This window comes from Tympanuchus pallidicinctus, unplaced genomic scaffold (assembly GCF_026119805.1).
Source record: "Tympanuchus pallidicinctus isolate F22 unplaced genomic scaffold, pur_lepc_1.0 scaffold14, whole genome shotgun sequence".
Lineage (NCBI taxonomy): Eukaryota > Metazoa > Chordata > Aves > Galliformes > Phasianidae > Tympanuchus > Tympanuchus pallidicinctus.
The window spans coordinates 6,712,879-6,726,894 of NW_026294659.1; the positions used below are offsets into that span (position 1 = coordinate 6,712,879).

The following is a 14,016-nucleotide window of genomic DNA, read 5'->3' on the forward strand; positions in this document are numbered from 1 at the left end:
TTCTATGAGCATATACATACAAAGCATATATATATTTATGTGTATGTAAAATCAGACCTATCTTGTAATAATCATTTCAAATGAAAGCTATAAAACTAAGTATAAAATGGCAAACATTCATGACCAATGGCAATCAGCACAACCATAAAACTTTTCCTCTGCAAATCCACAGAAAGAATAACATTCTTGTAGACTTTACAATTTTTTTTTTTTTCTTTTCAAAAAGATAGAATTTACATTATTAGCATATTAAGCAGGATTTCTCTAACAATTCATGAAATCTAATTAATACTGTTTGTTTCTTAATATTTTAAGATTACTCAATTACTATCTGTTGGTTTAAAGCCAGCAAAAGACTGTTAATGTTGATTTTTCTGTCTTTAAACCTTACCTAATAGAAAAGTAATTACAGGTCACAGTAATTTCTATTAGTCAAGATACACATAGCCCAGGCAACCTGACTATAACAGGAGAAGTGGATCTAGAGCTACTCAAAGAGAAAAAGGTGAATAACAGAATAATGAATCACAATCTTCAGGATGTAACAAATACTGAAATGCAACACTTCAAGACACAAGAAAAAATAAAAACCTAATAAAAGTAAGGCACAAGGAATTTACACATATATAGTTTAACTTTTACTGAAAGAATAGGGAGCAGCAAACAAGGAATCAGTAAAATGGCTTCCCAGATAAGAATTACCCAAGCACGTATTTAAAAGACATTGACTAAATGTAGCAACTTCAAGTCCCTGTCACATAGCTTCCAGAAAGGATGTTCATTAGCCTTCTCAGAATTAGGAGTTGGAAGCAGCAAAGTTTATCATCAAATTATGACAAGATGATGTTTCTGCCTATAATTCTGGATCACCAGAACACATACAAGAGTATGGCAGGTATGGTATATCAACTATGAAGCTCACAACAAAGCTAAGTGAAGGATTTTTATTTCTCAGAGTGATTACACAGTAACAGACTTCATTGAAGATCTATTATATCTAGTTTCTAAACCCATGCCCAAAAGTTTGGGTGGTATTTTTTCTTCTGTACTGATTGGATAACACACAGAAAGTTAATGCAGCAGCTTGCGTAATTAAGGATAGAAGAAATTTCTCATTAGAAGTCATTCCTTAGTGAAAGCATTCACGAAAAAGAAATAAAATCTACTGATGCAGTTACTACTTCTAGATATCTATGTGCCTTCAAAACTCCATTTTCAAAGAAGACAAGTTAATGAGTGACATGAATTTTACAATAGCAGCAGCAGTCCCATTGCAGCCTAACAACATCTGCATTATACACATTACCAAAATGGACTGTGCAGAAGGAGCATTAAAATAAGTACAACATTCTCAGATAATTACACGGCCTACATAGTAATATTTCCCTTTTTCTCTCTTCCTACCTAGAAACTGTTTAGAAGAAGGCCAGCAAATTACATTATTCTATGGTCTTACATCTACAGTACTCCCAAATTGTTCCCTAAAGTCCCCCATTTTTCATATTTTGTATACTAAATATAATGATTTATCTGCTCCAGCCTGAGTCTCCAAATAGACATTACATACTGTGCTTGCAACACAGAAGAAAGTGTCTGCTGTTCTCTGATGAACACTCAATAAAAGATCACTACACTTGAATTCAGGGGAAAAACTGGAAAAACTGTGAAGGATTAGATGGGATACTGTAAAACAAAAACAGCAAAAAAAATTAAGCAGCAATACATATATGAAGATACTCATGAAACCTTTCAGAAATTCAAACAAATATTTGACGCTATAAAAGTAGATCCTCATCTCAAAGCTACTGGAAATTGTTAGAAGTTGTTACAACAGCTATGGGAGGAAAAGCCCATTAACAGCAGCGCCCTGGTGGATGCATTCCAGATGTAAAAGACCAGATGCCTCTGATAATAAATGTTAGCACGTTAAAAATGCTGTTCTGTGTAATTTAAAAATGGATTATACAAAAAGCTAAGCTATTACGAAAGATTTTTCAAAACAAGTTAAACTCAGATCTATCCAGTCCTCATCAGGACACCACAAGCTCTAGTACAAACACTTAGGGAGTCATCAACATGAGTATTTTTTCTTCTATAAACACCTCTGATCATGTACATATAATGTCCCTTTACTCTCATTTACCTGATGTTCCAAAAAAAACGCACAAAAATGAACACTGCTAAATATTATAGACCATATTTTAATCAATAATTTGATGTTAAATAATAAACATAGATTAACAGAAGTAGATAAATGATGATGATGGATCATTTAGTTGTAAAAATGCATTGTTAAATACCAAAGAGCTTTTCTTTTTCCTCCATATATATATGAATGCCAGCATAACATGCTTGGAGACAGTGCAGTAATGGAACGATGAGAGTCAGTCATCAAACCTGTCTACAGTTTGTCAGAAAGTGATGCTATTCATTTTCAACAATCTTTCCACATTTTTGGACAGTAGCTGCTTGAAAGAAAAACCTAATTTTCAGGTTTCTAACTTTTATGATTTCTTTACACAAAATGGAGGTTAAGAAATAGATTAAATTGTTTAAATCAGCAACTGAAAAAATGCTAAACTGAAAAACTGAAAGAAGGGAAGAGTGACAAATTCTAAGTAGAACTGCACGGTTTGAGATTGATAATTTAAATATTCTCTAGCTTTATAATACATAGATTATAAAATGAAACAGGACAGTAAGTACATTGGATATCTATTCACTCTTCTTTTTTTTTTTTTTTTTTCTGACTTAAGAAAGCTACTAGTGTGTAAGTAAAAGAAAAAAACAAAAACGTTTGGTCAAAAAAGAGATTTAGGCAGATCCTCTCAATTAAGTAAGCTAGAAGCACCATTTTCCAAATAAGACATAACCAAAGACTAAAACTTCTCAAGTATTTGGGATGCTTTGATTATAATCACTACCATCCATGCTTAATGAGATGAACTAGTAGACCACTAAGGTAATTAATTCCAGTCTTGAACAATTAATACAGGAATGGAAGAAAGGTAAAATACATTTTTCTTAAAATTCTTTTCACTCCCCACAAACTCGTGATGCCATTTTTAGGAAAAGCAAAATTCCACGGAACAGTCATTGTGGAAATGGTTCGCTCATCTTTTGAAAAATCTTAGAATCTAAATCTTAAGCTTAAACAAAAATTGAAGCAATTACTTCCTGACCAAACTGTATAGCCGTGACAGCTTTCATCAAAAACAACATTTTCTAAATATAATGTGTTATATACACACCTAGAAAGAGAGAAAGCTTTGGAAAAAATGCTTGCTAACAATTTCAGAAATGTAGATGTGCTACACCTACAATTCATCTGCATAACAAAATTGGCTTTTGAAGTTATTCCACCCAAGCACAATTTGAATTTCATTTCTTGTCACTATGCAGTATAGGAATATGAGAGAAAGGGATGGTTTATGTACTCTCTGCAATTAAAAACAAAATTATGAAATAATTGAAGTACTTACATGCAGTGTAGTTTTCTTTTTAAGACAACTTTTGTTTTGGCTATTAGCTGGTTTGTGTTTTCCCTCTAAAACATGTATAATTTAAAGAAAATATGAAGAGCTAGACCTACTATTCACCAGAATTGCTAGCTGACTGGTACCTGTCATGAAATCAAAACATTAACAGATGGGGCAGTATGGCCTGCATAAGTTTTGTAGCTTATGTTTTCCATGAGTATTTATTTTTATGCCCACTTAAGGCCCACTCAAAAACTGCCTATACAGCCCTTACCACTGGCTTTGTGAATATATCAACACTATTAGTGATGCTGTGGGAAAGCCAAAAGTGACAGAGTATCAGGAGTCTCACTAGAGACATGAAAAGCGTTGTGGAACTTTTTGTATGCCTTTTGTGACAGTAAATCAAGAAAATATGTTGGTGGCATTATAAATATCTGAGAACTATACTTGCACAACTTAAGAGTTCTGGTACATACCACAAAGTTCTGACAGCAAGAAGTGCAACATGCTTTTGATGTTCAGTAATCAAGCCAAACAGAGAGAAGAGTAATTAAATCTCCACACTTTGACCAACAATATTAGACCACAGTGATGGCTGGAGACAGGAGAACTCTTACCCTCTCTTTTGCTCACTTTCACCACCTGTGAAAATCAACCATACTGCTCTAAAACTGCATCAACAAATGGGACAGTCAGCAAGGAAAAGGACATTCAGCTTGGGTCAAGTTCACAAGTGGTTTTCAAGTACAGGAATAATCCTTAACTGGGAAGCATCAAGTCAGCCAAGGCCCATTGAGATTGCCCATTGAGATTTTTATTTTTTTTTTTCCATTTTCACAAACCACCATAATGGGTATCAACTTGAGAAAACAAAGGCATAGACATAAGTTGCAAAATAACAGCAACATGCTCAAAGCAGGTCTAGCAAAGCAGGATGTGCCCTAGCCTCAGAAATAAAAAGATGGAAGCAAACAAAAGTTCAGCTTTCATCTGAGAAGATTTTCAAACTATGAAAATAGGCCGCAGAGACCTGAGGATGCAATGCACTAGATTCCTACAGAGAGATCTACCACTGAATGCATGCTAAAGGCAACTAACCAGTTGTGAAGTTTAGTCAGGCTAACTTTTGATAATGATGTGGATAATAATTCTGCAGACACTTCACAAGCACCTGAAGCATTAACACCACCCATTTACTTGTTGGCAAAGTTAAAAAAAAAAAAAAGGTTTATAAAAAAACATAAGAAAACTGAAAGAAGATGAGTTTATACGATGAAAGGTAATCAAAGGATCTCAATGAGACAAGTGAAGCCTTCCATTCCTGAACTTCCATTCCTGAAGGACACTTTGAACCTATCCCTTTTCAGGAGAAAAACAGTATCTAAAAAGGGATAAAACTTTCCAAATATTTGCAAAGCTTGTCTATGTGATTTGTGGCACTCAAAACCGTACGATATTCCCAAGCTAGCGAGTAACTCTTCTTTATAATGTTATCCCTGAAAAAACGAGTTTGAACTACAGAAAGGATGCAATTTTATTCACCTTGATCAAAAGAATCTGCAATTCCACAAGTTGCAAGAATGCTTGACAAAAACAAAATATGAATTGAAAGTATGAAAAAAGAAGGAACAAAGCTGAAGATGAATATATAACAAGTGGGACAACATTTAAACATTCAGATATTTAGCTATGAGATCCATCCAACCAAAAGAACATGGTGATAAAAGAAGCGAAAGAATTCACAACTGAAAAAGGATGACAGCTCAAGGGGTAAAATTGAGTAGAATTGAACTGTATATGAAATTAAAGTTTTTTCCCCCCACACAAGACGACTTCTTGACATTACTTCTGTTTGCAATGAAGTATGAACGTTGTGTAAAAGAAAGCAAGTTTATCTGATACTTGGTTATCTAAATAATTAGGCAAAACTGTTCCAGGATATCTGATGTCCTTATATTAAATCACAGAGGATAACTTCATCGATGGGACCAATTTTAGAAGGTGCAGAGCTTCCCCAGGTTCTATATTAGTCAGCAGAACAGAAGTTTCTCAGCACACAGCCATTTTCAGAATGCTATCTGTAAAATTGGCTGTTTTATTTCTCTCATATAACTAATCATTTTCAGAGTAAGGATATTTTCACTGTGCTTACAAACATATGAAGAAAAAGGAAAACAGCTGTTCTGTTTCTCAAAGCCGCAGCTTTCATTTTAGATTTAATGGGGTTTGTTTTCTGTATTATGGTGACAGTACCAATTCTTTTTATCTGAGACTGATCCAGTGAAAACCATATTTGTCGATGCACTTAAAAATCAAAGTAAATTGTTCTTAACTTTGTCACACATTTTAAAAGAAAGTATATTTACATGGCACACAACAGTCCTGAACAGACATTTCATTACACTATGAACATAGGCAACACTAGCAAGTATTTTTAACTTCTTTTTAAAATATAATTTAAGAAAATAGCTACTATATTTTTGTGGGAAATAAAAGCTTAGAGCTTGACTAATGATGCCCCCCCGATTATCCAGTTTTACAGGGATAAGATTAGCCTGAATCAACATTTCACTCTCAGGAAATACAGAGGTAATTCCTAAGTTTATGGTAGAATCTCTGGAAATCTTTGACTACTTTTACTTGAAGTTTTCTTCAGTAATAGTAAATTGCCAAAAACAAACACATTGGCACAGCATCATTTCCCAAATAAGTTTTCCTTTGGTGCCTTATCAAAGCAAATATTCTCTGAAGAGTAAAGTAAAATGAAGAAAGAGGATTTCATCTAGTTTGTTTAGGTTTGCTTTCGAAAAACAAAAACCTAAAGCCGTTACATCAATTGTTTTTTATTGTGAACTCAGAGAAGGGAGCAGCAGGTGTTGAGCAGTTCTTACTTACCAACATTTGATAAAAAACTATGGAATAACCTTAAGCCAGATCAAGTAACTTAGATCCTTATTTTCATTCATATCTCATTATCGCTCCAAAGATAAGAACCAGACAGAATAAAAAGCCCAGTTCTGATGTCTAAATCTTTCTCACTTATTCAGAAAGATTTCAAACCCAGAGCTATGATTCTCTCTCTTTTGTTGTTGTTTTCAAATTTTGGTTTAAGGATAGTTTGTTTTACCTTTTACTTCCAGCTCTTATTTGCTCTTTTTTGTTCAGTAGCTATATAGACAGTCAAGTCCAACAATAATACAGAAGGTAAAAGTAGAAACTAAAAAATTCTGATTTCTTTAACAGTGTAGGAAGTAAGGCAATGTATACAATGTGGATACTGCAATACAAGAAGATTTTAAGATTGAAGAATTGAAGAAAAAACAGCGGCATAGAGTAAAATGGGTTATTAAAAGTTTGGTCTGGGAAAGTCTTGCTTTTACAACTAATTTTAAAGGGGAGATCTAAAGTTCTGTTGCCAGCAGGAATTACTGAATTATTAATGCCAACCTACCTCCGTGGTTTCACAGAGACCCTGGTCTTTTGAAAATAACACATTTAGCACTCAGAACATATAATTTGCACTTCATGATGTAAGAGGATGGGGGGCGGGGAGGTGTTGAGAAACAGATTTAAGTACTGCACACCTGATTGCTACTTGTAACTGAAGTAGGAGCTGTGGCTGAGTTGAATCCCCCGAGTAATTCAGTAATGCAAAAAGCACGTGAAAAGTAGACACTCCTGAAGGAAACTCAGCCACAGGTAGGCTGTGTGGAATGATGCCTAGTCATCACATGGCTAGCAAGACTACACAAACACTCCTTTGATCAGCTCTGTCTTGTCTCAGGTCATGGGTGTCTTTTCCAAGCAGTGCGGTCAAGTCAAAAGAAGAGGCATAGACTAACACCAGTCATAACAGCCTGGTGTAAGGAACGTTTTTAAATAGTATAGGACAAGAAAGACACTGAAAGCAGGCAACTCACTGCCTAGATGGATACCCTTAGCCACTAGCAAATGTACAAAGCAAGACAAAAAGGCAGCAAATCTTCCTCCTGCATTACTGGTAATTCCCTTTCCATGTGCTGCTTCCTCAGACCAGCATCAGACCTACTTGTCTTCCCTTCCCTCACGCAGTTATAATGCAACTTAAACATATTTCACCAATTTCTGACTGAGAGCAATGTTTAATCATAAACTTGAGCACATAACTGGAGCCATTCCTTCTTCAGATGAGGGGGAACTCATGCCATGAACAGTTAACACATTTCCTTTCTAAGCACTGTTGGAGGCAGAAGGTACTGACATTGATTATTAGCTTGCAAAGGAGCCACAAAATTTTCCACTTTAGTGAAAGAAAAATCAGCATTTTTCTTTTTCTGAGCATATGGTTTGACAGCCTCAAGAATACATCTGATATAAATAGAAAACAAAGAATCACTTGTCAAGTGGAAAGACAATTCTAGCACAAAGGTAGGAATTAGTAAGTTCCTTATATGTATATTTATATACATAAACATGTATATGCATGTGTATATACAAACGGATAATACATACTGATTTTTAGATGGGCTTTTTCAATAATTAAGAAAAACAATTTTCAAATTTCTTTCTCAATTTCTGTTCTGTGACTGAAGAGTGAGGCCTGAGGGGAAAGGAGTTTGTGCATTTCTATTCCTGCAGAAGAAGAGAAGGGGGATTTGTTGGGATACTGTAAGCATAATAAATATTCCTCGCCAAAATGAAAAAAAAAGTTTTTAAAAAAGTCTTCAAAAGTCAAAATGAAAACATCTTTCTCTATATTATATTTGTAAATAAATTATGAAATACAGCTGTCTTTCCACAGACAAGATTTTCTGTGACTTGTGATAGTGCTGTTACTCTCTCTTGCTTTGGAGAAAGCTTGGTTCATAGTCAACTTTCTAGTGAGACAGAAGAATGAAAACTTCCTCTTCCAGGGTATTTTTATTTACCCTTAATTAGTGTTACATTTTGTTAAATATGAAAACTGTAGAAAATACTTTCATAGCTCCAGAGAGACATAGGCTTGCCTACAATTTTTATCTAGACTATTCTCATGTGCCTGCTTTTCCTCATACTACAAAAAAGAGGCTTAGCTATATGATAAACTGTTATATACTGCTTTGCATTACAAATTCTGATCGCGTTCAGGGATTCACTAAATTCCATTCTGTAACAGTGTCAGTCATGGCTGAAAAAATAACTCTGAAGACAGGATGAAGGTGTATCATCCTTTTTTATAGTGCTTTCAACATGAGAGGTAATTCCTTTGAATTCACAGACCTCCTCTCGTAAACCCAAGGGCTTGTAGCATTGCCAGCTAACAATTCATTAATACAAAATGTTCATCTTCAACGGTTAATCCAACTTGATTTTGGGCTTTTCACTGATTTTTAACTTTATTCCTTTGTTTGCACCAATAAGACTCTTTTTTTTTTTTTTTTTTTTTTCTCCCCATCTTACTAGCATTGATGCATGATTTGTCGTGAAGCACAACACAGCTATATATAAACTTATGGGATAATTATTTTCAAGTTTAACGTTTTTGAAAATTTGCCCTTGTCTGATCTGTGATATTTTCACTTTTTACTCAGTAAACTAGTAAAGTGCAAGAAAATGTCATAACATATAAAGGATAAACTAAGGATTGATGCAGTCAATTCTCCAGGGGTGGCAAACCCAAATTAACTAGGAGACTGTGAAGATGCATCTGGACCCTTGTCTCTGTCTCTCCCTTTTCTGTTATTGTAACAAAGTCGGTTCAACTGAAAGGCCATATTGGGAGGTGGAAACAAGAGCCTCCAAATGTGTTACATTTTTAAAAATTAATGATTTGTATCTCTCTATGGAAATAAGAGCGTTGCTAGATTGTGACAAGCAGTTCTTCAAGAGCTAAATCCTGGAAGGACTCCAGACTGAGGTCACTGGCTTTCTGCAAATACCAGCCCGCAAAACTGGGAGGTATCTTACAATCTATGTTGCTGAAAAATGTATCTATCTTGGCAAACCTTTCTTGTTCAACTTTTTGACCTTAATCCTTCTACTCGCTTAAGAATTCTCACTTACACTTATGAAAACACCCTTCTTTCAGCGGCTTCTTCCACCAGACAAAAAGATTTATTTATTTATTTTGAGAATTACAAGCGAAGGCAAGCAACTCTTTCATCAGCTATGAAATATTAACACAAGAAAACAAAGTTTAGGAAGCTACTATTTCTGTTGTTTCTACTTTACCCCTACAGGGTATACTTTTAAATAGCTTCATTCCAAATACTGAAAAATGCAGAGGTGTATACTATAGCCATTCTCCAAGAGACTTGAAGGGTTCTCTAAAAACATGGCCCAAGGACCATAAAAACTTGAATAGACAACTGTGCTAAGAAATAAAAGAGAAATATTACACAAGCAGAACAGATGCCATTACCACTTAGCCCTGAAGAACCAGCTAAAAGCAACATCAGTTTATTTATCTATGACAGAATAATATATTCTTGTTAAAAACAAAGCAAAACAAAACTCTGAAGCACTGACAAGTTTGAGTGCTATGCCTCAGATTGTCCAATTAGTCTGTCAGCCACTTTCTCAGAAAGGTTAGTGAAGGCTACATAGGATCAGCCACTGATGCCTTTCTTATCTGTGCTGCAGTACCAGTGCTGCTATGCCAGCTTACTGCCATGACACTCTTCTTGCTTTCAGTCTGTGTCTAGTGTTCAGAAGAAAAACAGCCTCTGCTCTAATAGATAAACAGCAGCAAGCTGCCAAAGGAAGCACAAAATGGCTAGGCTGCTTTACTGAAGATGGGTACACAAAGAATGGAGGATGGCAGCCATTAATATAGAGGTACCTGAATTCACATACACGTCAGTTTGAAATTTGGGCAACGTTGAGATTGTATGCCAAAGAAGAGCAATACCAGTAACAGTCACATAGAACATTATGAACACTACAGTAATAGAAAAAATGTGTAATTTTTTATTTACTTATTTTAAACAGATTCTTAGCAATGGAACAATCGTTGGGAATTCATCTTTACTATTCTTTTTTAGGGGTAGATCTAAATGAGGCTTTTTTTTAACTTATTTGAATATGACCTCGTGTTTCTCAAAACAACAACAACAATAGAATACACACACACACACACACAGAGTTTCAAAATCTGAAATGAATTTACCCAGTTTGTAAAGTTTTAGACTTCTTTCACAGGTGCAGATGTGTAGGCATTAAGAGATAACAAATGCTCAGAACTGATTCAGTATATGCCAAGGTAGTTCCCTCGAGAAAAGATGGTTGGTTGTTTTCTACCATCACTGTAGATCAAAGAAAAACATTTCAAACCATCTTTCACAGCATGAGACAAAGCATATGGAAATCAGATCATCCAGATTCCTCCTTGGGAGGACGATTCCCTGTCATAAACAACTGAAGTCACATAAGAGGTGCATCAGGAGAGATTTCTATACATTCATACAATTGCATGGAATTTCTGGCTGATGGCATGTTTACTGCACTACCTCCAAACTGCAGCTCTATCTACAAGCTAACATTTGCTTAAACCTGAAAAAGCCTGAAAGTGTGATCACATTCATTTCTTACACTGAACAACAAAACCATCTCCTGCCATACCTGCATTAACTCCATGGCCAACTGGGGTTGCCCAGAGCCTGGTGCACCATTGCAGGGTGAACACAAGCCCTGTGAAAATGGGAGTTGCAGTCCCTGTCCCTCTCCTCTCCATCCTACCCTAGTAGCCAGTTGCTGCTGCCCTCATCCAGGAAGGCTGCATGCTTCAGGCTCAACACAAGTGCACAAAGCTCAGCCTGTAGCTGACAACCTGGGAACACAATTTTGTGGGTCTGAAGACCTGGGGAAGGAAGCACAGAAGTAATGGGTGAGAGGTGGCTAGGGAATAGGAATGAGAACGAATAGGAGGAGAGGAGCACGAGTAGGAGGGATGGAGGCATAGGAAAAGCAGTGATATGCAAGAGAGCAAATAACTGATACTTGAGCTGTGCACTCCGGAAAGGCAGTCAATTACTAATTACCTATGGATGATTTAACCTGAATTCTGGATTAAATACCGCATGGGGTACCGACACTAAAGTTGCTTCAGTAAAGAACAAGCTTAGGTCAGATAGACTTAAGTAATGCATGCAGAGCACTGTGTGAACACAGCTAGCTAATTTCTGGGGCCAGCTCAGCAGTATGGCACATTTCAGGAGCAGCCTGAGTTAATGAGACCTGATGAGTCTCAACTGACTGAATGCAGAACCACTTAACCAATCCTGCATCTGCTCCCCAGCTTTATCTCATTTAAAACAGCTGCAAGGAGCCTATCTGTAATCAAGGCACCTCCACAGTATTGCAGTACTACTAGCATCTGTGTATGTATGTGGACACCTGAGAGAGAAAGAGGTCACACAAAGCTTTTCTTCTTTTTTTTAAGGCATAGCAATTGTGGATCAGCTTCATGGGTTAGTCTGAGGGTAGAGCACTAACAGTCCTTCAAGATTTAATCTTAAACTTATTTCCAACTATTCTTATTGTAAGGATATTTTCCAATACTTGTTCAATTTCCAATTCTATGTCACTACTTAACTACTGCTTAGAAATTGATGTCACCAACCCTTCTAGCTACATGCTGATATTTTGTTATTTCTCACTACATATTCCATCAGAAAAAAAGTATACACGCATATATAAAATACATGTCTGAAAGGTATTTATGTATGCACACACACTGACAAGTATAAATGTAGGTAATTTGCAGCATAGACGATATTCTGATAGGAAATGAGACCCATCACAGAGAGTCTAAATAGCTTTCTCTACTATCACCCACTGCTTGTTATTCCATCATTGCCAAGCAGCTTCCAACCTATAGCCTACTTCTTTTCCTCAACACTGTACAAAACCAAGGTTATTCTTGTTGATGCTCTAAAGTTTGTGACCTTATTTTTATCACATTTTTAAACAACAAAATATAACTGTTGCTGAAACTTTTGACATGCTAGTCTGAAAAACAAAGTTTGTTCCAGCACTAATCCTTGCACTAACAACTTCAAGGCCCATTGTTTGTGCGTGAAAGAATACAGACCAACATTAATTTTGCTAAAGATAGAACATAATTTTTACCCAAAAGAGTATGTATTATTATGTATATGACAACTCATGAATTTTAGTTGTCATACTTGAAACTTGCTTGAGCATTCTAATAGTCTTTCATAGCTACCTTCGAGAACCTGAAATGGACAAGTAGAGTTCACTTTGAAAGAAGGAAAGGTAGTTCTTTAGAACTATGACCAGGAAATTTTTGATGAATTATTCTGAATCCTGTTCTAGAACTAATACCTCTCAAACAATCTGTGAGCAAAGGGAAAATAATAAGAGGTTCCAGATGGCAGTTTACCAATAATAAATAATAATCTTATCTTAAAAAAACACTGATTTTCCTCTCACTGTAGCTGTAACATTCACCAGTGGTGACAAAGTAATGCCTGATACCCTTAGCAAGGCTTCTGAAACTACCCATGTGACATTAACACAAGCAAGCTCTGATTTTTTTTTATTTTTATTTTTATTTTAAATTTAAAGGGAAATTCTAATGGAAACTCATTGAAAAGCATAACTTAAATGAAGTACTATGTGAAAAGGCAATACTAAGTGAGGTAACATACAGATTTTTCCTGAAATTAACCACCAGTTTCACTTGTTTGGCTGATGAAACTGAAGGTAGATTTAGTACATCCTCAGTGATACCAAGCCAAAAAGCTGCAGCCACTTAAAAAGACAAGAACAATTCAAAGTGGACTCAAAAAACCTGAGAATACAATTCAAGAAATGCAAAGCATTCAAATAACTAGCTGAATAAACCAGATGAACATAGGAATGGGTGTCCAATGAATGGACAGAAGGTCCAAAGTCTAAAAATGAGGAAAGAAATTAGAAAAAACAAACAAAAAGCAACACAGGATTTGCTTGTCTTGGGAAGATTGAACTGAACTCATATCAGTCTTCAAATATATAAGGCTGTTGCTGTGAGAAAGAGAATAAGCTGTACTCAATTTTCATTGTGGTGACATAATTAGCTTAAATTGCAGCAGGAGATATTAAGGATGGAGAAAAACATCTTTTGAACGGCAAAGATCGCAAAGCAGTGTAATAAAATTTCTGCAAAGTTACAGAAGTCCTGACTTAAAGACAGGTTAGACAGAAATTGGTCAGAAATGATTTAAGTCTAGCTGATCCTGCCTGAGGCAAAAATCTGGACTGCACAGCCTTCCAAATCTCCTTCAAGATCTATTTATTACACCTATCATTTCTTCATGAGAAACAAAAAAAACCAACACCCTACACAAAACAGACAACAATCACAGAGCCTTATGATAACCCACAGCAATCTTTTGCACAGAACTTCATATGTTATTTTACATTAAAATACAATCAATTGCATTTCCTATAGCTAACACATTTTCAACTTTTAATTACTTAAAAATAGAGAAAAATAAAAAGGGGCGAATGAGAAATAGTGCCTGAAGACTGACTGAACTAGAAAAATATCACTTACTAAATGATTACTTGC

General features: G+C 35.6%; 1 protein-coding gene across 17 annotated transcripts in view; it reads right to left on the reverse strand.

The window, feature by feature from the left end:
- Window positions 1-14,016, reverse strand: part of DMD (dystrophin) — a 1,043,395-nt gene that overhangs the window by 288,575 nt on the left and 740,804 nt on the right. The gene's annotated exons all lie outside the window — the stretch shown is intronic.